General features: G+C 42.5%; 1 protein-coding gene and 1 non-coding gene across 2 annotated transcripts in view; one reads left to right on the top strand and one right to left on the bottom strand.

Moving 5' to 3' along the window:
- Positions 1-25,307, bottom strand: part of LOC126482133 (solute carrier family 15 member 1-like) — a 210,632-nt gene that overhangs the window by 174,900 nt on the left and 10,425 nt on the right. The window lies entirely within an intron of this gene.
- On the top strand, positions 13,202-13,273 carry Trnat-agu (transfer RNA threonine (anticodon AGU)). Its single transcript has one exon. It is a non-coding gene; the product is annotated as a tRNA-Thr (tRNA).

Here is a 25,307-nt window from a genome sequence, read left to right as displayed (position 1 = left end):
AAATAAACGAACACACATCTCGGCGCCGCGCGGGGTAGCCGTTTGGTCTGGGGCGCCTTACTACGGTTCGCGCGGCTGCCCCCGTCGGAGGTTCGAGTGCTCTCTTGGTCATGGGTGTGTGTGTTGTCCTCGGCGTACGTTAGTTAGATAAAGCAGTGTGTAAGCCTAGGGACCGATGACCTTAGCAGTTTGGTCCCATAGGAACTTACCACAAATTTCCAAAAAATTTCCACGTCTCGCCTTATCCGTAGATACTCGACCGCGTCCGAGAAAACGATCGTTTAAGTTTTCGGCGTAATTTAGATGTCTTTTAGCGCTCAATAAACTCAGTCGAACTGGTGGACAGTGGCTAGCAAAGCACCATTTCACTTTTGCGTCCCGTGTTCGAAACCTGATTATTGTTTTTATTTATTTTACTTGTTTCATTTATCTACCCAAGTCTGTAGAAGATTACTACACGAATGTTCCTTATTAAGTTAGGGGATACAGCGGAGTTATATTAATTGCAAAATTACAGCTGGGTTTCAAAGTAAGTGGCATAAGTACGCAGCGACACTAGACACTGTACCATCTCTTCTGCTGAACTGTTTACTCGCTAAAAGGCACGTAAAGTATCTCGAGAACTTTTACCGTTGTTTTCTCATAAATGATCGAGTATCTACGGATACGACGGGACACGTGTTCGCTTATTTTGACTCCTTTTATAGTGAGCGACGTTTCTCGGGAATCAGATTGTGGCGCGTGTGATCTTCTCGTCAGCGCCGATTCGAGCACATCATTTGGCGCTCAATCCACCTCTCCCGCCCCCTCCCCCTCTCCCATTAACCATTATTTGTTTGCCCTGGACTGTTGGTAAGACCATTAGGAACAAATCTAAATCTACAGGTCGTATAAATGGGTAGATACTTCTTTTAAAAAGCTACTACGCAGATATTCCTCTGAAACGGAAATAAGTTTCAGAATCTTTTTCCAGACCTAAATATTAAGGTAATTCCTGAGATCATTAAAAGCTTTCAGTTAAAGCAGCAAGAACTAGGCTTATTTTATACTGAGGAGACGGTATAAAAGAGCAGTGCATTGGCGGAGCTGTCATTGGTACTCAGGTGATTCATGCGAAAAGGTTTCCAACTTGATAATGGCCACACGATGGGAATTAACAAATTTTGAACATGAAGTGGTAGTTGGAGGTGACGCACGGGACATCTCAATATTCCGAAATCCACAGTATCAATAGTGTGGCCGAGAATATCAAATTTCAGGTATTACCTCTCACCACAGACAACCCAGTGGCCGACGGCCTTCACTTAACAACCGAGAGCAGCGGCGTTTGCGTAGAGTTGTCAGTGCTAACAGACAAGCAACACTGAGTGAAAGAGCCGCAGAAATCAATATGAGACTTATGACAAACGTATCCGTTAGGACAGCGCGGCGCAATTTTTCATTAACAGGCTAAGGCACCAGACAGTCGACACTAGTGCCTCTGCTAACAGCACGACATCGCCTGCAGCGCCTCTCCTGGGCTCGTGACCATTTCGATTGGGCCCTAGGCGAATGGAAAGCCGTGGCCTGGTCAGATGAGTCCCGATTTCAGTAGATACGAGCTGATGGTAGGGTTAGAGTGTGGCGCACAAGAAATGCGGGCCCTGCAACCAACTTGTCACACTAGTCGGCTTGTCCGTCACATTTCGCGAGCGCTCGGATCCGTACAGGGCCCACGGGAAATCAGTTTGTAATAGGAAAGATACCCATTAAAGACGAGAGCATGCATGCATGTATTTAAACGCCAGTTCAAGAATTATCGAACTCGTCTGAAATAGTAACTCGCTCCCCAGTGCGAAAGGCAGCTGGCACTTGTAAGACTCAAAGTGTCATGTGTTATGGTGTACGTACGGCCTGTCTTTCTCGTCGGCCTCGCCACGATGCCGCGCATGTAAGTTGTCAACAATGCACTGTGGAACCTGCTGGTGGCTCCATAATGGTGTGCGCTGTGTTTACATGGAATGGACTGGGTCCTCTGGTCCAACTGAACCGGTCGTTAAATGGGAATGTTATGTACGGCTACTTGGAAACCATTTACAGCCATTCATGGACTTCATGTTTCCAAGCAACGATGGAATTTTTATGGATGACAATGCGCCATATCATGCCACAATTGGTCGCTTTTGGTTTGAAGAACATACTGGACATTTCGAGCGAATGATTTGGCGACCTACTTGCCCGACATGAAACATTTATGGAACATAATTGAGAGGGCAGTTCGTGCAAAAAATCCTGAATCGGCAACACTTTCAGAATTATGGACGACTATAGAAACAACACGGATCAATATCTCTGCAGGAGATTTCCAAAGATTTCTTGATTCCACGTCGAGTTGCTGCACTAAGCTGGGAAAAGAAGGTCTGGCACATTATTAGGAGGTATCCCATAACTTTTGTCACCTCAGGTCACCCAGGGCGTAGCAATCTATAAAAAGGGTAGAAAATCGGATGCACATAGTTACCGGACAATTTCACTGACATCGATTTGTTGTAGAATCATGGAACATATTTTGTGTTCAGACATAATGACCTTTCTAGACTCTGTGAAGCTCATCTGCAGAAACCAGCACGCTTTTAGGAAACAGCGGTCATGGAGATACAGCTGGCCCTCTTTGTGCATGATATGCAACAGGTTCTAGATACCGGCTCCCAGATTGATGCCGTATTTCTCGACTTTCGAAAGGCGTTCGACTCAGTTCCGCAATGTCGCTTGGTCCAAAAAGTGAGCGCTTACGGTCTATCCGATGACATATGCGGTTGGATAAAAAAATTTCTAACAGATAGAGAGCAGTATGTCGTCCTTAATGGGGTGACTTCAACAGAAGCAAGCGTACCTTCAGCTGTGCCCCAGGGCAGCGTAATAGGTCCGCTGCTTTTTACGATTTACATAAACGATCTGGTTGATGGTACTGACAGCGACATGGTGTAGTCTACAGGAAAGTAGTATCACACGAAAGTTGCGATCAAATCAATGAGGATTTGCAGGAAATAAATGCGCGGTGTAATGACTGGCAGTTACATCTCAATATTAGTAAGTGTAACCTGCTGCTTATAACAAGGCGAAAATCGCCATTAATGTACGAGTACAAAATAAATGCCCAATCTTTGGAAGCGGTAACACCCATCAAGTATCTCGGCGTGACTATTCGAAATGATCTCAAATGGGATGATCAGATTACACAAGTAACGGGCAAGGGGAACTCTAGATTGCGGTTATTGGCAGAGTCCTGAAGCGATGCAATCCTTCAACAAAGGAAATTGTTTACAATACGTTATTTCGTCCAGTCTTAGAGCATTGTTCCTCTGTATGGGACCCTTACCAGTTGGATCTGATTCAAGACATTGAGAAGATCCAAAGAAGAGCGGCAAGATTCGTGACTGGTACATTTAGCCATCGCGAGAGCGTTACAAATCTCATAGAAAGTTTGAAGTGGGACACATTTGCAGATAGACGAACGGAAGGGCTGCTCACTAAATTCCGAAATCCGATCTTCGCTGAGGATGTAGAGCGTATATTATTACCACCAACTTTCAAATCGCGCAATGATAACCATTCAAAGATAAGGGAATTAGAGCTCGTACTGAGGCGTTCAGACAGTCGTTCTTCCCTCGCGCGATCCGCGAGTGGAACAGGGGAGGGGGGAATGTGACATTAGCGCGAATAGCGCGAATTCTGCCCTCCGCCATCCACCCCTTGGCTGCTAGCGGAGTATACATGTAGATGTAGATGTAGAGTATATTATAATAGCTTCAATAAAAACTGTGCTACGTGCTGTGTCCGCCGACAGTTACGGTACGCGGCTGTATACACGGAGGGTGGCGGGCGGAAGGACCAATCTCCAGTTATCAGCACGCACCGGACAGTTGTAGTTGCCAGCAGTTATCGTCTGTGACCAGTCATCGCACCAGCAATGGCCGTAGTCATCGCACAGCGTCCAGTTATCCGCCAAGAGCCGCAGTGTGCGTTATTAACACAGCCAAGACTTAGATACTGTTACAGACAGCAGAGCCAGACTAGAACTGCTATTAGATTAGTTAGTCTTTGTTCACCGAGTTTGTTTTACATGGTTTAACATCGGTGCCGCGTCTTGTCAACATCAAAATAAAGCTGCTGGATGCCAAACGTATTGGCAAATACAATTCTACCTATTAAACTGAGTGGAATATAAAATTCCTTTTTAATTCTATAATTTATAACATATTTCACTTTCCATCAGGAAAATCTGATTTTCTGCTGAGATTTTGAAAATAACACACTGTTTATCTGCGTAAGTTTTATCTCAGATATGAAGAAATCTCACAGATAAGTAGTCAAGTTTTAAAAATTTGCTAAGAAAGTAGTTGTAAATTGATAAAAGGTCAACATTTTCACTTTAAAAACAGAAATATTCTATTAATAAAATCGTGTATAACTGCAACATTTGTTTAGTATATGTACTGACAGGTTTTCTCTTGGATATAAACATTATATTGAAATTTTTCTTGCCTTCAACTTGGCAATCTTTTTCAAAATAGAATCTGACTCTATTGACTTCATCACTAAAGTTGAAAGTCCACACAATAGCTCTTGAGAAAGTGTTGACCTAAAAGTAATATCTTCATCAGCTGGAGTTTTGAAAACTCATTCATTACGAAGTACACCGAGCGAGGTGGCGCAGTAATTAGTACACTGGACGACGGTTTGAACCCGCGTCCAACTGCCTTCATTGAGGTTTTTCGTGATTTTCCTAAATGTCTGAAGGCAAATACCGGGATGGTTCCTTTGAAAGAGCACGGCCGACTTGCTTCCCCATGCTTCCCTAATCTGATGGGACCGATGACCTCACTGTTTGGAACCCTTATCCCAAATCAACCAACCAACATTACTAGCTTCAGATGTAGTAATGTCAGGGGGAGTGGAGCTTGGAAACGTATTGAGGAAAATGTTCCTATAGGTGGCCGAGAAAGACACTTCAGACACACTGCTGCTTAGAATCGACGCGAAGAAGCCTTAGGAGGTGGCATAAGGGGCGTCAGTGAAAGCACCCTTCCCTCGAGGTGTTCATTCACTCTCATTTCGCTGCCGAAAAATACAGTTTGCTGTGCAGTGTGCTGCAGAACGACGTTCCTAATAAACTTTGGGACTGTTGATTCCCTTCCAGGAGATTCAATCCTTGTTTAAGGACATCATGGGATTACAACCTCAATGAACGTGATTCGACCCCTTTGGTGTGTAGCACGACCGCAATTTTTTCTCTGGGATACAGGACTGAACCACTAGGGCTGCATACCGGAGCAAAAAATGCGGTCGCACTATGCTACAAATGGGTCAGAAGACGTTCAGTGGAGCTGCAGCCCCATCATTCCGTAGCCGAAGATTCAATCGTCGGGAGGTGTCAACAACGTTAAAGGTTGTGAAGAACGTCGTCCTACTGCACATTCACACAGCACACTGTCGTTTTCGACGGCGAAATGGGTGTAAATGATCGCCTCAAGGGAAAGGGTGTTTTCATTGGCGACCTTTATGCCACCCCCTGAAGCCTCTTCCTGTGGATTCTGAGCGGCGGTGTGTCTGAAGAGTTTTCCTCGGCCATCCGTAAGAAAGAGTGACTTAAACGCAGGGGATCGCGGTACTGACCACCATCACAGAGACATCGAGAGAATGGGAGTGAGTAAGGAGGGGAGAGAGTGGGGGGAGGGGGGGGGGGAAGGGCGTTGACGACCGTCGCATCATGTGACACTTTCGTAGGGACGTTAGGCAGAAATATGTTGAAATTTGTCCCTTGTGACATTGATAACCAACATTACACCTCACTTGGACTTCTGAGCTCTGGCCTTTTTTTCGCCAGCTGCGCAAGCTGATCCACAATACTACATAGCTTTCCAGTAACTCTTTGAAGAGCTTTGCTGACCTGGTTGATAATAAACATAATTTCATATCTGGTCACTGAACAGCTAGTAAATATGAATTCTTGTAGCTTTCTTGCGATACCAGTGCCTATATATTTCTTCCAAAATCAGCTACTTTAGAATCCTCTCTAGTTTCATAAACTGCATCACAGAGTTGTTCCATGTACCCAGTGGGTACACACAGATATTTTACTGTCAGATCAGGTAAGTGATTCTTCAAAATATCTCGTCGGTATGTGAAGCAGGAAAGAAACAGAAGATCTATTGAACTGCACTGAAAAAATAGAAAACAAGAGGACATGATAGTGCTGCGTCGTTCAAGACAAGGTTTAACGAATTAGCCCCATGCGGAACCAAAACAAAATTATAGGGTAAGGTCTAATTCTTTTCTGAACTTCTGTATTTTTCCCTTTCATATTCGAACCGTTATCCTATCCTTGGCCTGGTATAGTGTCACTGTAATCTGCTGCTCTACCAACCATTTAAGAGTACGTCGGTTAGGCATTTACCGGTAGTGTCTGTAACTGAATTAAAGCCGAGGAAATGTTGTTTGATAATTATTTCTTCCCCAGGCTCTCTCCGAACAAAACGAACGACCACTGACACATCATTTGTGTCACTGCCGCCAGGATCTAAAATAAGTGAGTAGCATTTTGCTTTTTTAAGGTCATTTATAATGTAGTCTTGCGTACGTATTGATACGAGTGATGAATGCCATTTTGTCAGATAATAACATTTTCAGAGCAACGTACATGATATACAGTTTCCACATGAGAGCCTCTTGCACCCCTCTCAGCTTCGACAGCAATCAGCTGCTCGTGTCACTTAGGATTTAAGCCGACCCCGTTCGTAATGTCTACAATTTTTATCCAAGTGTCAAAACTTGAACGTGTCACTACTGCCATCTTCTAAATGAATGACAACGTATCTTATGCTTTAAGATGGGCGCGAAATCTGAGCGTAAAACTAAATTTAAAACTCACCCAAGTAATTTTAGTCTCTCATCGTCAGAAGTTAATTAGTCCTAAATTCCACAAACACTTATAATCTTCTTGACGGTACCACAATTGTATATCATAAAATCTGGCTGCAGCTTTGGAAGAGCATCTCAACTTGACCGTTAGGCTCTGTTGCCAAGTGCATCAATAACTCATTTCAACTCTGGGCTCGTTAGAAATTTCAGGACGTCTTTGCACAAGATATGAAAGGGAAGCTTGTGCAGCCACTCGTCCTAGCGAACCTCCACCATTGTGGTGCAGTGGAAACTCTGACTGGTTAGAAATCATTGTGTGTGATGCGTCTGCAGTAGTGTCTCTTTGGTCTCTTTGACGATATCGGTGGCTGATACTCTCGAGTAGGATGGTTGCGAAAAGGCAGATACATCACTACCGTACGTTATGTCTATTTCGTAGTAAGCACGTACCATCTCATAATAATTTCAACGTAGAGTACCCTAGCTGTTTCCATACTCAAAACAATGATATTCTCTAAGTCCTCCTCATTTGCAGCTGCTCGCCCCTGGAGAAATTACTGCGCGCTTTAAGCACGATTCAGTACCCTATTGCTTTTCTGAAAAAAGCTAAAGCAATTCATTTTGCAGCCCTCATAACTTTTATCTCAAAAACGTATCTGCTTGACCATTTCTCCCTGTCAAATTGAAAAGAAAGTTCTAGGGAAGCAAATGTTCCCTCATTCTTCCACATAACGCCTGTTTCTATTTTCGTTCTTCAGTCAGTTACGTTATATTATTTCTTCCCTCACGTTTCATTACTTGAAGTTTTTCACATCTCACACCTATTCTCTCACAGCAGACCGGCCTCTGTCTCTACCATTTTGTTATGTCAATCGTAGCGAAATACGCGGTGACCCAAAAGTCCATTAACATTTCAAAATTGAATACTTCACGGAATAATGCAGATAGAGCGACAAAAATTGACACAATTGCTTAAATGATACGGAGCTTTATTGAAACAAAAAAAAAATCGTGTACAAAATAACCAACAGATGGCGACGCATACGATAACAAAAGCAATAATTTGGGTAACAAATTATTTTTTAAAAAGAGACGACGTTCTTTGTAACGAATTCTCAACATGTCGGCCGTCATTCATTAACAACACTTGTAGTCGAAAGACAACATTGTGAACAACACTGTGTAGCATATCAGTAATGATTATGAGAAACTGTTGTCGGATATTGCCTTTTAGTATTTCTAATGAGGTCGGACGATCCCGGTATATTTATGACTAAAAAGCACAGGAACTGAGGTCTGGGGACCTGGAAGGCCAAGCACGACGGAAGATGACGCCTCAGCACGCGACCATCACCAAAGGATGTGTGCAAGACATCTTCCACATGTGTAGCAATATGGGTGGAGCGCCATCCTGCATATAAGTCGTACCTTCCGGCAGGTATTTATCAGCCGGGCTAGAGATCATATGATTCTGTAACATATCTGCGTACATCGTCTCCCGTCACGCTGACAATATGTAAAGCAGTACGCCGAATTTCCTCGAAGAAAGAGGATACGATCACGACTGATGCGGTAAATCCACACCACACCGTGACTTTCTCTTTATGTAATGAGATTACCACAACAGTTCTAGGATTTTCGGTAGCCCAAATTCTGGAATTGTGGGTGTTGGCAGAACCTCGAAGTGTGAAATGGGCTTCGTCGGTCCACAACATGGTAGACAACTAGTCGTTATCCTCCCATATTATTTGCAGAGTCGCAAACGTCCTCCGCGTCACAAAATTAGTCATGACGACGCTGGATTCTCATGTGGCGTCGCTGAAGCTTTTCTGTCCAGCGTCGTCTGTTCGCTGGTTTTTCACTCGTTTTCGTTTTCAATGACGCCCCTTGTCATTTCAGGCATTTGTGTCAATTTTTACCTTTCTACCTACAGTACTCCATGAATTAGTGCATTTTCAAATGTTAACGGACTTTTGAGTCACCCTGTGCACTGATGGAAATGGAACACTTCCAACTAATACTCCAGCATTTCTGCGCCTCTGGGATATGTTGCTCAAAATGTCACCTTTATACGAGTTTATTTCCAGTACAGAAAAAGTCACTCGTACTGATGAAAATTCGTGCTGCGTATGTTAAAAGTTACTGGAACTTCTCACGTGGAGATCGACATGTCATGCCGAAAGGACGAGCACGTGCAGCTTATCGTCAACTTATGGACTTTTAAAAAGCCGAATCATTGACACGAGACACGTGGGAGCATCGTACCTACTGATCGCATACGAGGTGGAATCCAAAATTTTCGGAACTGGTGCTGCCATCTGAAAAGTAGGAGTAGTAGATCGTTGCACCGCTAGAGCTTCATATCTGATGAGTCAGTGTGCGGAGGGGCATTCAGCTGGGAGGACGTGTTGCGTGTCCACAGTGATTTCCGTAATACTCTTTGTTTGGTGTGCGACGATTTTACGATGGATCCGCAAACAGAACAGCGTGTGTGTATCAAATTCTCTGCGAATCTCGGGAAAAGTGCCATGGAGACCCTTGCAATGAGTCAACAAGTGTTTGGGGGACAGAGCATGAGCCGTAAGCGTGTGTTTCAGTGGCATGCTCGGTTCAGGACCGGCCGTAGAGACGTCGAAGATGATGCCAAACTTCAACAATTGGTTCGTGCGGATCGACGTCGAACCATTCAAGACCTTGCGGATGAAGTGGATATTGGTTATGGGACATCTCAACGAATGTTGACTGATGAACTGGGCATGTATCGTGTCGCCGCAAAATTTGTGCCAAGGATCTTGACTGCCGATCAGAAGGCACAGCATGTTGAAGTGTGCCTGGACCTTCGTCAGACCGCATCTGATGATCCAACCTTCTTGTCACGGGTTATCACTGGCGACGAGAGCTGGATTTACGGTTATGGCCCCGAGACAAAGCAACAGTCGTCGCAGTAGAAGAGCGTGGGCTCTCCAAGACCCAAAAAACCGAGACAGGTGAAGAGCAAAGTGGAGAGCATGATCATGGTTTTCTTTTATACCAAGGGAATTGTGCACAAAGAATTCGTCCCACCCAACCAAACAGTGAATTCCGCGTACTAATGTGACGCTATGCGACAGCTCCGTAAAACGTGCGGCGACGACGGACCGAACTTTGGCGTCAAGGGAACTGGTTGTTGCATCACGACTATGGGCCCTGTCACACATCCTTGCTCACCAGGACCTTTTTGGCAAAAGCAACATGGCGGTTGTACCTCACCCACCATACTCGCCAGATTTGGCACCTTGCGACCTCGCGTTATTCCCAAAGCTGAAACTCAAGTTGAAAGGCCGTCGATTCGACACTAGAGAGGACTCAAGAAGCATCGCTGGCAGTGATAAACACCCTCAAAGAATAGGACTTCCAGTAAACGTTTGACCTGTGGCAGAAGCGCTGGGATCGGTGTGTATGTGTGGACGGGAACTACTTCGAGGGTGATGGTGACCATAAGTCCAAAGGTAAGGTTTTCAACAGATTGCAGCACCAGCCCCGAAAATTTTTGATAGCACCTCGTAGACAGTTGATGGTGGTTCAGTGACTGCAAATGAGTGATGACGAGATCGAGTCAAAACAACAGGGTTCCAAGAAGAGTAGGCAGGGGCTACATCACGTGCAGACAGTAGGCTTGTTCGAAAGGCTCCCACGATCAGAGAGACGGCAACAGCTGACGTTGGGTAGAAGTCATAGGAACACCACAAATCATCGGAAGCAAGTCAATGAAAAATGAATTGAGATCATAAGTTACCATGGTCTTTTACCACTGACACCAAACAACTGACAACAGAGAGTCGCCAGGCAAGAGTCAACTGAGACAGTGAGTGGTACTCTGTGGTGTTTAGCGATAAGCTTCGCTTCTGTTTGCGGCGGTCATATAGACGCCAATGTGCTGAGGGCAACATGGTGTAAGCTCATAGAAAGCAGCGATTCTCGTGACCCATACCTAACCAACTCCTGGAATCACTGCATGGGGAGCTATTGGATATGACAACAGGAGTGATTTGGTAGTTGTTGAAGAGAGGTTGAGTGCTCGCCAGCATGAGACAAGAAAGGTAAAAACTGTTGCCGCATCCTTGATGACCAGGTTACCAAACAGCGTGTCCCATTAGTATAATGTAAGACCGCATAATGTAGCTGCACCACAAACACCTTGAGGAATGTACAGGTTCTTGACTGACATGCCTTGGCCCCTAATTAATCACTCCTAAGACGTGTCTGAGATGCGATGGCAGAACGTGTACTTTCATACCAGGCTCCACGCGACTGACACAGAATGTGTTTTAGACATGCAACGAGATTCCTCGAAATAACATTTGCTTCCTGTTCTCTTCAGCGCCAGAACGAATACAAGGGTGTATTCGTGCCTGTGAAAATCACATCTCATACTGATGTTGATGGGCATCAATTTCGAATGGAACTCTGAGACGTGAAGAGGTTTCTGGAGCCAAATAGTTTCAGTTCATTAAAGCATTTACGCCCGTGTTTCAGGCAGAATTCCCCGTTTCGTTAGATGGTCAGGTTCTATTCCAATACAGCTGGAGAATCTCCGCAGCGCTGATCGCGCATTGGAGTAATATCACGTGGACTGAGGCGTGAATGGAAATTTGCATTGCGGAGGGAATGGTGCTAGGGTACGTCCGTGCAGTTGTGTAAAGCCACTGTGCTAGGGTAGCAGTAGTGGTTGGTACTGCGGCGGCGCCGTTCCTTTCGTCCCTTTACGACGAACCTGCGCCTACCTGTGAACATTGTCTCAGCAGATCATCAGTAGGGAAGCCGAGCGAAACCTACTGTACTTCGAAGTGAACCAGGCTGCAATTAAAGTCACTAATCTACGTTGGGGAAGTTTTCACACGAAATGAAAGGTTGGAAATTTTGTCCTTAGTTAATATATTCTAAAACTTAGGTGAACAAGTATCACTGGCAAGCCCGTGCTAGTGTTAACACAGTCACTCATAATCCCTTTTACTCACGTTAACAAGTTTATGGTGTTGCATTTCCCGAAAACGTAATAGCTACAAAAATACGGATTGCTTTTGATTGAGAATGCTCGACAAATATTAAGTCTGTCGGTACCTAATGCAGTCACAGTTTTTAGCCACTGACCTGCTCAATACGCCACACGGAATTTATGTCTTTTCTCGTCACAAAATTCACTTAAAAATTCCGAAATTTCTACACACCCATCGGAAAAATTATGCCGTCAGTTTACAACACTTTTGATGAATGAAACACTGCTAGATACGGCAACTTATCATTTCCATCGGAACTACTACCACACACGTCCGAACTGTTTCACGGCTAGGCTCCGACTCCTCTCCAGCATACTCTTTAAGTCTTCTCTACCAGCAGAGAAAGGCGCGCGAAGAATATTGCTTTACCATTGGTCAGTTTACTCAACAGCCAATAGCAAAACAACATTCTCCCGCGTCAGTCCACGCTTTTCATCAATAACCAATCGCAAAATAGTAACCGTAACGACTGCACCTTTTACCAACGTAATTATCTAATATTCTGAAGTTTTGTTTATGCACAAAGTTATTTACTATTGTTATTTATACCTGAATCAACTTTCCCTTTACCGTAAACTTACTTTACAAATCTATTCTACAAAAATCCCCTTTGTCCACATCCGTACCTCTTCGAAATGTTCCCACACTAAATCCCACTACATAACTCGTTAAACAATTGTCTTCATATTAGCCTTAAACCACACTCACGCATCATTCATACTGCTAAAACACATTTATAACATTTTACATACACAAAAAGATATAATAACACGTTATGAAAATACTAGAACAGTGTGAAAATCATTCTATTATTTTAGTGTACTCTAGTGGGCACAATCGAAACTAATCACAGTCCCCTATCCAAACTGCCCTCTATCGGCTGATACATAAACTACGTGCGCGTCCAGTCTCGCGTCACCATGTGTCACTACCCAGCTCTGAGACACATCTCCCACTTACCGCCTCCAATAAATTTTCATTCGTCACTTCACTATATATATATATATATATATATATATATATATATATATATATATATATATATATATATATATTTGAGAGTTGAAACGGTCTCTGGAACCATATGCTATCATTTGATTAAAGAGCGCCTATGCCTGAATTTCAGGCAGGACCCCTGTTTCGCTAGATGCTGAGCTGCTGTTCCAATATAGCTGTTCGAGTTTAGAGGGAATACCAAGTGGGCTGAGGCGTGAATGGGAATCTGGGTTGGAAAGGGAGTCTGTGTATTTGTGTAAGTCACCTGTGTCAGGATGGCGTAGTGGTTAGCGCATCTGCCTAGTGAGCAGGAGATCCGGGTTCGAATCCCGACCTTGATACAAATTTTCATTTGTCGCTACTGTCATCATCATATATATTTATATACATATATATATATATATATATATATACATCATCGTTTCCAATGGAATGAAAGTTTGATAACTTAACACCCCGTATGTGATGAACATCCCCACACAGGTTCGTGAATTTTGGACTGGTAATACGTAGTATATCTCAATCCATTTCCGTTAGTGTAGATGTAGTCCACTGAGCGTGAACCAGACAAGTATCCATAATGGTGCATGGGAGTTTCACAAGCGGTAGCGATAAGTGAAAATGATGCAAGACATTCAAGTTAGAACAAAGCTTGCCAACGAGGAAAATAGCTGGCGATAGCGATAAACGAAGCTCTGATAACGTTACTTTCACAACAACGACAAACATGCCTCGATATTCAAGTTAAAAATCTCGATCTTTGTGAAACTAATTCGTATTTGATGTTCCTTGAGGAACTACTTTACAGCTACAGACGATTATCACCACTCGTATGATTTCTGAGATTTTCTCGACGAGAAAGATAGATTGTTGTCACGCTATTAACCGACACGACGACGCCATTTTTACGCATTACGGAGAAAGTATGCACTTTGCAAAAACAGAATCGTCAACTCGGCTACAAACTGGAAACGATCACATTTTTGCGACTTGGTAAGAAGGAATTTGTAGCACGGCATTGTGTGGAAGTAATCATGTACTGTGGGAACACCAGGAAGGAACAGAATCGAGGCGTTTGATATTGGTGCCTCAGAAGGTAATTGAAATTTAGGTGGGTTGGTAAGGTAAGAAATGAGGATATTCCCCCCGGAGTCGACGAGGAAACGAGTGTGAGGAAAACACAGACAAGTAGAACGGTGAGGGTTATAAGACATCTGTAAAGACATCATGGAATAACTTCTATGATACTAGAGGAGGTTATGAAGAGAGAAACTTTTAGGGAAAGACAAGGTTGGAATATATCAAGCAAATATTTGAGGACGTATGTTGCAAGTGCTACTCTGAGATGAAAAAGATTTGCACAGGCGAGGAAGTCGTGATGGGCCACATCATTCCATTCAGAGGATTGGAAAAGACGCTCCCAGGTCTCGGACAAATTCTTAGTAATCATGTACTGTGGGAAAAACCAGGAAAAAAGAGAATTGAAGCGTTTGATAAATGGTACTACAAAAGGACGTTGAAAATTAGGTGGACTGGTAAGATAAGAAATGAGGATATCCTCTGCTGAATCGACGAGGAAGCGAGTGTATGGAAAATACTGATATGTCAGAGTTGAATATTTCTAACGGAAATGAGTTAGGCTTACATCCATTCATGGTAAATTTTATCATCCGCCTTATCCAAAGTATTATTCAGCCCAGATGCTCATCTTATTTTTCATTTTGATGTTCTTTTTATTGCTGACTTAAATGTCCATTCAATTGCTCATCTTAATGTACAATTATTGCTCCTTTTATTGGCTCTTCTATAGATCACTTTTACTAGTCATGCTCCAGTCCATTGCATCACACATCGTGCTGTTCAGTTTACTGCATATTTTATACCCGCGAGGTGCGGCTATAAAAATAACGAGACTATTGCTGCAAGACATATTATTTTAAAAACATGCATATTTAATTCTTGTCATCTCCGATACGAGGTGTAGAAGTATGAAACCGGAATTTGCTTTCGATAACTACATGTCTGTTGTTTGAAACTGATAAAAACATTTTATTCAAAATAGTATGCATTGCTATTTAAACATTTCTCCCACCTCTCCGGCAGGCTATAAATGCCACGCCAAAATAAAATTAAAAAAAAAACTTCTTCTTTTGAAGCGAACCCGTGAGCGAGCCATTTTCGTACATTTTCATACGAATTGAAACGTTATTCAGCGAGTGCGTGTCCCAGTGAAACAAACAGATGATTATCGGACGGAGGCAAGTCTGGGAGCAAGCCGCATGCGCTAGTACTTCCCAACTGAACGATTCGATCGTTTCCCTGGCCCGTTTTGCTGTGTGCGATGGGGCATTATCATGGAGCAATATGACTTTGTGTTGCCTTTTTCCGTATTCCGGTCGTTTTTCATATAATGGTCGGTTTAAATCCATCATTTGCTGTTGGTAGCGATCAGTGTTAACTGTTTCACTAGGTTTTAGCAGCTCATAACAGATAACACCCTTCTGATCCCACCAGACACAGAGCATTATCTTCTTTTCTAAGCGATTTGGTCTTGTAGTGTATGTCGACGATTTGCCTGGATTCACCCATGAGTGACGACGCTTATGATTCTTAAAATATATCCTTTTTTCATCACCTGTCACTATTCGATGGAGAAACGACTTTCTTTTGTATCAGGTGAGCAGCATTTCACAAGTGATCTTTCAATTCGCTTGTTGTCTATCATTCAGTTCATGTGGAACCCATTTTCCCACTTTGTGCACCTTTCCCATAGCTTTCAACCGAACAGAAACGGCTTCCTGCGTCACCTTCAACTGTTCCACGAGTTCCTGTTCAGTATGAATATTATCTTCATTCAGTAAGGCCTGCAATTCGTTGTCTTCGAACTTTTTCGGTGGTTTTCCGCGTTCGTCGTTTCTCACGCCAAAATCACCACTTTTGAATTTTTTGAACCACTCGAAACACAGTGTTTTTTTCGAAGAGCATGTTCGCCGAAAGCTTCGACAAGCATTCGGGGCGATTCTGCAGCAGGTTTCTTCAAGTGATAACAGAAAACCAATGCTGTCCGCAAATCGTAGTTCGTAGGAACAAAACTCCATATGTTCACGGGCTTGAAACAGATACCGATGTACGGAACTTGGGTTACTGTGTGTTGACATTCGTCGTCAGCCGTTACAAGAAACAGACGGCGCTGCAGACGCGGTCTCACGGACGCTACGCTGACGACTAGCACCATGTGTAGGGAAATTCTGGTTTCATACGTCTACACCTGGTATATTCTCCTCCTCTATACCTACATCGCACATGCGAATTTCCCATTGATGGAAACAGTGCCGGAAATCTTCCTCTGTGAACTCCTTGATGACGCGTACCGCTTTTTCTTCCACTGCTTCAACGGAATGAAATATTGCCCCTTTTAACGCAGACTTAGCCTTGAGGAATAGATAAGACTCATATGGTGCTACATCAGGAGAATAAGGGCGATGGGCTAACACTGGGATGCCTGATTCACTGGAAACCTCTTAACAGACAATACTGTATGACGCGATTCGCTGTCTTGATGCAGAACCTATAACTTTTTCTTCCAAACTTCAGGTCATTTCTTTCTTATTTTCTCACGGAGTTGAGCAAGAGGTCAAGGTAGTAACGCTGATCAATAGTTTGACCTCCAGGAATCCAGTGAAAGTACAAAATTCCACGAATAGGAAAAAAAACATCACCGCTTTGAATCTTGATTTTTTCGCTCTCAATGGAGAAGGGCTCTTCCAACGCATGGATTGGCGCTTACTCTCTGGATCGTAAATGAAAAACCAAGGTTCCTCACACGTTATCATTCTTTGCAAGAAATTAGAACCATTCTCACTGAAATTCAAAGTATGAGAACAACAATTTTCACGAGCTTGCTTTTGTTCGATCGTGAGAATTTTAGCCGCCAGTTTCGCGCACACTTTTCTCATGTTAAATTGGTTTTTTAAACTTTGTCTTGCTCATCCTTTGTTAATTCATACAATTTCAGCAATGGATGGAATACTCAAAATGGTTCAAATGGCTCTGAGCACTATGGGACTTAACATCTGAGGTCATCAGTCCCCTAGAACTTAGAACTACTTAAACCTAACTAACCTAAGGACATCACACACATCCACGCCCGAGGCAGGATTCGAACCTGCGACCGTAGTGGTCACGCGGTTCCAGACTGAAGCGCCTAGAACCGCTCGGCCACCAGCGGCCGGCTGGATGGAATACTCAACCGATTGTTAGATCGAAGAAGATTACCAACTTTTTCGACATTTTCATCCGTTCTTGACGTTGAAGGGCGTCCCAGATGTGAGTCATCTTCAACGTCCGCTCGACCATCTTGGAAACGCTTGAACCACTGAAAAACTCGCGTGCGTGGCAAATAGTCTTCGTCATATACATCTTTTAGTAACAGATAGCTTTCAGTAGCAGTTTTTGCAAGTTTCATGTGAAACTTTCGACGATTCGTTGCTCTATTAGTACACTCATCGCCCCCACAACGGTGGGGTTGGGTAGACCTCTCGGCTCACGGTCAGGGACTGAAGGAGGCCCGGACCCTGTCCTACACAATTTAATATTTAGTTTACTGTAATTTAATACAAACTAGAAAAATATTTTGAGTATACACACATCAAAAAAAGTTTTGCATCACCTCGGTTCGGAGAGTTCCGGAACCTGTACAGAAAATTGAAATAGAGATCAACATAAACATCATTTTCGCCATTTTCATTGCTCACCAAAACCATACATTGCATGTTGTACCACCATACAACAAGACCTTCAGAGGTGGTCGTCCAGATTGCTGTACACACCAGTACCTCTAATACCCGGTAGCACGTCCTCTTGCATTGATGCATGCCTGTATTCGTCGTGGCGTACTAACCACAAGTTCATCAAGGCACTGTTGGTCCATATTGTCCCACTCCTCAGCGGCGATTCTGTGTAGATCCCTCAGAGTGGTTGGTGGGTCACGTCGTCCATAAACAGCCCTTTTCAATCTATTCCAGACGTTCGATAGGGTTCATGTCTGGAGAACATGCTGGCCTGTCTAGTCGAGCGATGTCGTTATTCTGAAGGAAGTCATTCACAAGATGTGCACGAAGGGGCCGCAATTTGTCGTCCATTAAGACGAATGACTCGCCAATGTGCTGCCGATATGGTTGCTCTATCGGTCGAAGGATGGCATTCACGTATCGTACAGCCGTTATGGCGCCTTCCATCACCACCAGCGGCGTATGTCGGCCCCACCTAATGCCATCCCAAAACAGCAGGGAACCTCCACCTTGCTGCACTCGTTGGACAGTGTCTAAGGCGTTCAGCCTGACCGGGTTGCTTCCAAACACGACTCCGACGATTGTCTGTTTGAAGGCATATGTGACACTCATCGGTGAAGAGAACGTGATGCAAATCAAAAATGGCTCTGAGCACTATGGGACTCAACTGCTGTGGTCATAAGTCCCCTAGAACTTAGAACTACTTAAACCTAACTAACCTAAGGACAGCACACAACACCCAGCCATCACGAGGCAGAGAAAATCCCTGACCCCGCCGGGAATCGAACCCGGGAACCCGGGCGTGGGAAGCGAGAACGCTACCGCACGACCACGAGATGCGGGCGTGATGCAAATCCTGAGCGAACTATTCGACGTGTTGTTGGGCCCATCCGTACCACGCTGCATGGTGTCGTGGTTGCAAAGATGGACCTCGTCATGGACGTTGGGAGTGAAGTTGCGCATCATGCAGCGTATTGCGCACAGTTTGAGTCGTAACACGACGTCCTGTGGCTGCACGGAATGCATTATTCAACATGGTGGCGTTGCTGTCAGGATTCCTCCGAGCCATAATTCGTAGGTAGCGGTCACCCACTGCAGTAGTAGCCCTTGGGCAGTCTGAGCGATGCATGTCATCGACAGTTCCTGTCTCTCTGTATCTCCTCCATGTCCGAACAACATCGCTTTGGTTCACTCCGAGACGCCTGGACACTTCCATTGTTGAGAGCCCTTCCTGGCACAAAGTAACAATGCGGACGCGATCGAACCGCGGTATTGGCCGTCTAGGTATGGTTAAACTACAGACAACAGGAGCCGTGTACCTCCTTACTAGTGGAATGACTGGAACTGATCGCCTATCGGACCCTCCGTTTAATAGGCGCTGCTTATGCATGGTTGTTTACATCTTTGGGTGAGTTTAGCGACATCTCTGAACAGTCAATGGGACTGTGTCTGTGATACAATATCCACTGTCAACGTCTATCTGCAGGAGTTCTGGGAACCGGGGTGATGCAAAACTTTTTTTGATGTTTGTATTTTATGCAATGAAATTTTAGAAGATTCTATAGTTAATCACAGCCTCAAATTAAAAATATATATCTATGATAAACCATTTATCATAAACGCTTAATAAAATTGGTGCTGGTATTTATTGTCATTGCGTGTGTTGTGTGAACTTCTGTGCGTATTAGCGTAGTAAAGCTTCAAGCCACCCCCTCCCCCATACTTCCCGAACCTCCCTTGCTGCTGTATCTAGCCTTTTCCTTCTTCCTTCTTGCTCTAAAAACAGACATACCCAATTTCTCATCAGATCCAGTCCACCTGCCTGTGTGACGTGGGTTCAATTCTGTCATTTTTGTCTCCTGCTGCTGAAAGCGGAAACACTTATTTGGTTAAGTTTCGCCTTAATTTATTTGTACAAATGCGATTCGTTTTGCTGCAGTTTTCTTTATGCGAAAATACTCTTGAACAAGAAAGCCTGCGAGTCGCCATTACTAATAATCTAATTTAGGAACTGCAGATTTATATCATAAAGAAAAAAAGCTGAACTGCATTGTTTCATTTCAGATTACGTAACACAACAAGAAGTTAAGATTCGAGCTATAAACATAAATCTGGAGCTTTAAGAAGAAAGCTGCAGGAAGAGAAATTAGAAAAAGTAGCTAAAGGTCGCAGGATTATAACAAAATTTTTGCAGTTACAAGAAGTTAGCCTGACAATATGTCAGAACCTACAACAGTCCCGGACAGCCGTCCTTCGTGATCTGTTGTTCAGTCGGTTTCCGAGCAAAAAAGATGTAAAACGGATCACACAAATACAAGATGCTTTGGGTTCTGAACAGTTAATTGATACGGAGGAAACAAAAAACGACAGAGATTCTCTTCCTGTATGTCAAGAAAGTAATGTAAAATGTGCTAACCCTGTTCATAATACGAATACGTTTGTACGATCCAGGTACTCATCCTCCAGGATGAGTGATGAACTGCGGCAAGAACTAGCATCGTCGTATTCTGGTTTCGAAGCGTTTCAGACCACATGAAAGTATTTTACAAACGACCACTCAGGGAAACGTTTCCGTGAGACATTGCTGTATATGAAAACAGCCAATAACCGACCAAGCAAAAAATTTTCACGTGAAAGGTTACTGTGGAGTGAGTCGAAAAACAGTATTCATTGTTTACTTTGCAGCATTTTTAAATCAGATCGGAGTAAGCTTAGAGAAGAAGGGCTTTCTCCACAAAAAACACCCTACAAAAGACTTCTCTGGTTGTTACGAATGTATGAAAAAAGCCCTGAGCATTGGAAACATTACTTAGAATGGAAATTTTCAAACATCACTGAAAGGTCATGGTGTCGACAGTAAGAGAGATGATTATCTGTGAAGCAACAAGGTGGAAAGCTATACTACAAATAATTGTGAACACAACTTTATTCTTAAGTAATAAAGGTTCACCTTTCCAAAGGACAAATAGTCAGACTGGTAATGTTCACAATGGATTTTTTTTTTGGGGGGGGGATGTTGTAATTAATCGGAAAAAATATAACGAAGTAACTCGTGAACATCTATCCAGAGTAAAAGAAAACCAACTGACGAACAAAAGTATGACAGGTGAAGCTCGCTATCTATTATGGTACTTGCAGAATGAATTTATTTCTCTATGAGGCGAAAAACTATTGAAAACCGTTTTGTATCAAAGAGAAGATCTTGCCGTCCATGGAAAAGTTGTTGATGCAACTCCTAACATGTTCCACCAGGAGCAGCATACGCTCGTTCTTGCGCTACATATTTAAAAATATAGAAAAAAAGGCATTCGAAGTTTGTGAAAGAGTTATTGAATTTATAAATATTAGTGATAAACAGGCGAGGCCATAACTGATGAAATACTGTCCACATTAGAACTCTTGGGAGTACCACTTCCGGATTGTCAGCAGAGCTATGACCTCGGCTACCTGCGGGTTTATTACACTAGTGGTGTTAAGTCAAGAATGTCTGCCACTTTTTCTCCCTGCTGTACACACTCTCTGAAACTGAATTATGATGTGACATTTTTGGGAGTATTGTAAGTTTTTATTCTTTGTTCTCTAGCTCCCTGATCTTTGGAAACCGATGAAACAGCATGTCGCTTTGTTTGAGCAAAGCCTTTCTGAAACTGGTTGGAGCGAAAGAGTACAAGCTGTGTGCCCGATTTTGAAGCACTATCCTCCGATCCTCAGAGTTTTAGACCAGTTCCTGGTGGATGGGGTAACCACGTTATTTACATCAGCAACAAATACTATTCTGGGGCTCAAGAAGTAAATACTTCTTCCAAAGGGCTCTTGATGCCATTATTTTGGTACAGGATCTTCGCCTCTATTGATCAGAAAAAATCATAATACAGAACAAAGGAATTTCCCTCGACGCACAGGTGCAACTAATTAAAGACTTACTTAGTGAGATGCAGGTACTACGAGATACATGGAAAACCATTCTGAATGAAATAAAAATAGTTGCCGAGACAGTTGACCTTTCTCCAGAGTTTGTACCCAAAAGGAAACCCAAAGCAGATGGAATTAGGCCTGCACAACTTTAGCTGTTTTGGATTTTGTCATGACAGATGTGTTCTGCAATTACGCATTTTTTTATGATTTCAGTAAGTCTCTACGGTTGAAAAGTCCTTTTAGTAAGCTGTCGAACTCTTTAAGACTTGGTAAAGGAGCACAACAGGTCAAAGTCGTATTAACTATTGGCAGTTTTAGCAACTGAGAATGAATTGTCCAAGACTCTTGCCTTTTCCGACCCGTAACTGATCTTTTTAGTTAGAAGAAAGCCTGGAACACTGTTGTTAAGTAGTCTTATTTTGTAGCCAGTGTCTATGATTGACACAGGTCCTAATATTAGTTTTTTCTAACTAATTTTATTGTAGTCTTAGTTCGTTAAGAAGATATCATTGCTGTGATCGTTTTTAAGTAAATTAATCTTTTAAATAAAGTTTAGTTTCGAATTATAAAATAGTAACCGTAATTATACCCTGTATTTTAAATTACATTCTGGAAAGAGTTTAGGTAAGAAATAACCATCCAATTATAATGATAATGTAGCACGCGATGTAAAAAATGGCGGGTTGGTGGGGGGGGGGGAAGGGGGGGGGGCTTCTCTCACCCTGGGTCCAGGGCATGTAATCGAATGTGGGAGCCTTGATTACACTTCGATTACACTTACTATTTTCCGGCAAAACAAAATAACAGGTCTTACACAAACGAAAGCATGGCCATACTGATTTGTCTGCGGATACCGGAGGTGCGGTATTAATTGAGAAGGCTTCACGCCTCACAGCTATTGGTCGTTCATCTTTGGCGCATGCGTACTTACTCTGTGACACCAGCAGTCCAGTTATTTTGTAATTACACCTCGTAGTTTATGACTAATGTACATAAAACCTTATGTCCTTGTTTTCTTAGCTCCTCATCTGGACTAATTTAATGTCCGATGTACCATATATGCCCAAGCGTTTATGCCAAACAATAAATAAATAGATCCTAAGTATCTGTAGCGTAGCCTTTGGTTGCTTTCCTCCCACTGTAGTGTTTGCGTTCTATACCATCAGTTCGGGTTATCCAAGCATCATAAACTTTTATTTTTTGCATTTCTGGTGGCGTTTAGAGTAGGTACCACGTAGCCAGAATGTTATTACATAAATGGTATGCCTGGTGATTAAAAATGTATATGTAAAGGCATAAAGGCCAGATAGTGGCTGATAACACTTAGTAATAACACATAATGGTAATACACAAGAAATTTGATTGTTTTAGCCTATTGAGGAATGGAAATATAAGGGTAGTTCAAATACACTCCTACATAATCCTCCGGTTAACAGTAATACGAAGATTAAGCGATACGTAGATATAGCATTATCATCAGATAATCCAGGGAGTGAAACGGAAACTCTGTCTGCGAAAAACACTTGATGCCGTCTGTCAGAAATGTGTACAGCAAGTTGGTTGCTAGTCAACAAAGGTAATTCGACAAAAGTATTTATCACAAGCGCTGTCGTAAATTAATTTTGTGCCAATCTGTACCCGAGGACTTAATTGGTCGTTTTGGTACCACCAAGATAGCTCATGTAATATCTTCACAAAGTATAAAAGATAAAATAGTGAATAAGTGTGTGCTATTTTTATATATATCGATCTATCCGTTAAGTCGCATTGGATATTATGATTGATATTCATTCCAAAGTAACGACAAAATTATTTAATGTTTATTAGACTGACATTTCTTAATTTTCCAATATTCATTATTATTTAGATTGTCATTTATTATTATCATTTCCATTATCTTTATATATATAAGTCGCGTAATATTTACTTAACTGAGTAAGTCTGCTTAGGTGTAAGAGAGGCCCTGAAGGACTTAGTTTCTTGACTATAATCAAGGAAGTTGTAGAATATTATTTTGCAGACACACAAATATTAAGAAAAAGTGTACTGAGGAATCATTTCGAAAAAGCTATGCTAAACAAATTTATCCAAACTTAAAAAAGATCTTTGAAATTATTATTGATATTGTTGTTTGTATAATTTTATGATAATTTTAAAAAATTTGTATAAAGTATATTATTAATCTCCTTTGACTTTCTCTGAATGTCTAAATCGCTATCTTGTAATATCTTTGCAGTGGGAGATTCACATCTTTGGTTGTTAGCTTCTAACTTTTGGCGCGTGTTAGCGGCGTTGTGTTGGAGACTTTTCTTGTTGTTCTGTGGTTGGGGAATTGATATACTATATTAACAGTTCTGTTTTGCTTTATGTTTGAGTGTGATTTGCTGAGATTTTCTGGCGGAAGCAATTAATAATGAAAATGAGAACTCTCCACAAGGCTTTATTATACAATTTTATGCATGAAACGGAAAAGACCGGATCTCTTAGTGGAAATCGACAATGAGCAGACAAATGAAAGAAACTTCGAGTTGACTACATACAAGAGACAAGCTAAGTAACATCACTTTTCATACAGTATAATCTTTGCAGCTTTATAATCATGATCCTCTCCACCTGTGCTTTGTCATCTGCAGTATAAAGTAATGCAAGCCACTTAATATATGCTAACAATCTTAACTCATTTGCCTTTAATAACCAGCGAAACAAGCGGAGGAGGTCAGAATGGACATCGATAAAAATTAACAGAAGAGAATATCAGACATAATGTCTTTTTGGTAAATTTAGGAGTTTTCAAAATGCAGATTTCCATAAGTCTAAAACGAAAAACATGTTATTAATGTGTATTAAAAGTCTTATCTATGGCAATGTGACATCGACTTTTAATAAGAAAGTCACTAAAAATGTGTGGTGGTTTCACAGCGAACAGTCAATAAGATATAGGGAACTGCTTGGAAACACAGAAAAACAAAGAAATCGATGAGAGGACATACTAGAGTGAAAGACGTAGTGCTGATTTTTTGAAAATGAAATGGAGGTGAGCAGGGCATGGGCTGTGTAGATGGATGATAAAGCAAGGACGTTCAGTCCTGGATCCCAGGAGATAAGATAAGACACAAGCGACACCTAATGGAAGACTGTTACATTACGTTAGAAATCGTACATTAGCGGCATGGATTCGTACCGCTGGAGACGGTAACGCATGGAAAAGTCTACAGCTGCCCTTCATCCACCAGTGGATGTCAGGCAGTAGTTGAAAAAGATGATGAATAATGAACAAGTAAATTATGTTGGGCTGCAGTTGTTGCTAAGAAATAGCAGAGATAATATGGACGCCGCAATGACTCAGAACCATTACTCACCGTGGTATTCTGCAAATAACGCTGTGGTAAACAAAGACGGCTTCCGAAAACGTATTATACAAGTAAGTACAAGTAAAAACATTGACAGAACCAACCTGAAATCAACAATCGTACAAATTATTGCCGCACAGTAGTTACGCGAACTTACAACGTGGCAAGAAAGGCAACCCATATCATCAACATCTGAGGTCATCAGTCCTCTAGAACTTAGAACTACTTAAGCCTAACTAACCTAAGGGCATCGCACACATCCATGCCTGAGCCAGGATTCGAACCTTCGACCGTAGCCGTCTCGCGGTTCCAGACTGAAG

Source organism: Schistocerca serialis, chromosome 5 (assembly GCF_023864345.2).
Source record: "Schistocerca serialis cubense isolate TAMUIC-IGC-003099 chromosome 5, iqSchSeri2.2, whole genome shotgun sequence".
NCBI lineage: Eukaryota > Metazoa > Arthropoda > Insecta > Orthoptera > Acrididae > Schistocerca > Schistocerca serialis.
The sequence above is the reverse complement of the archived record's forward strand: the minus strand, read 5'-3'. Positions and strand labels throughout refer to the sequence as shown.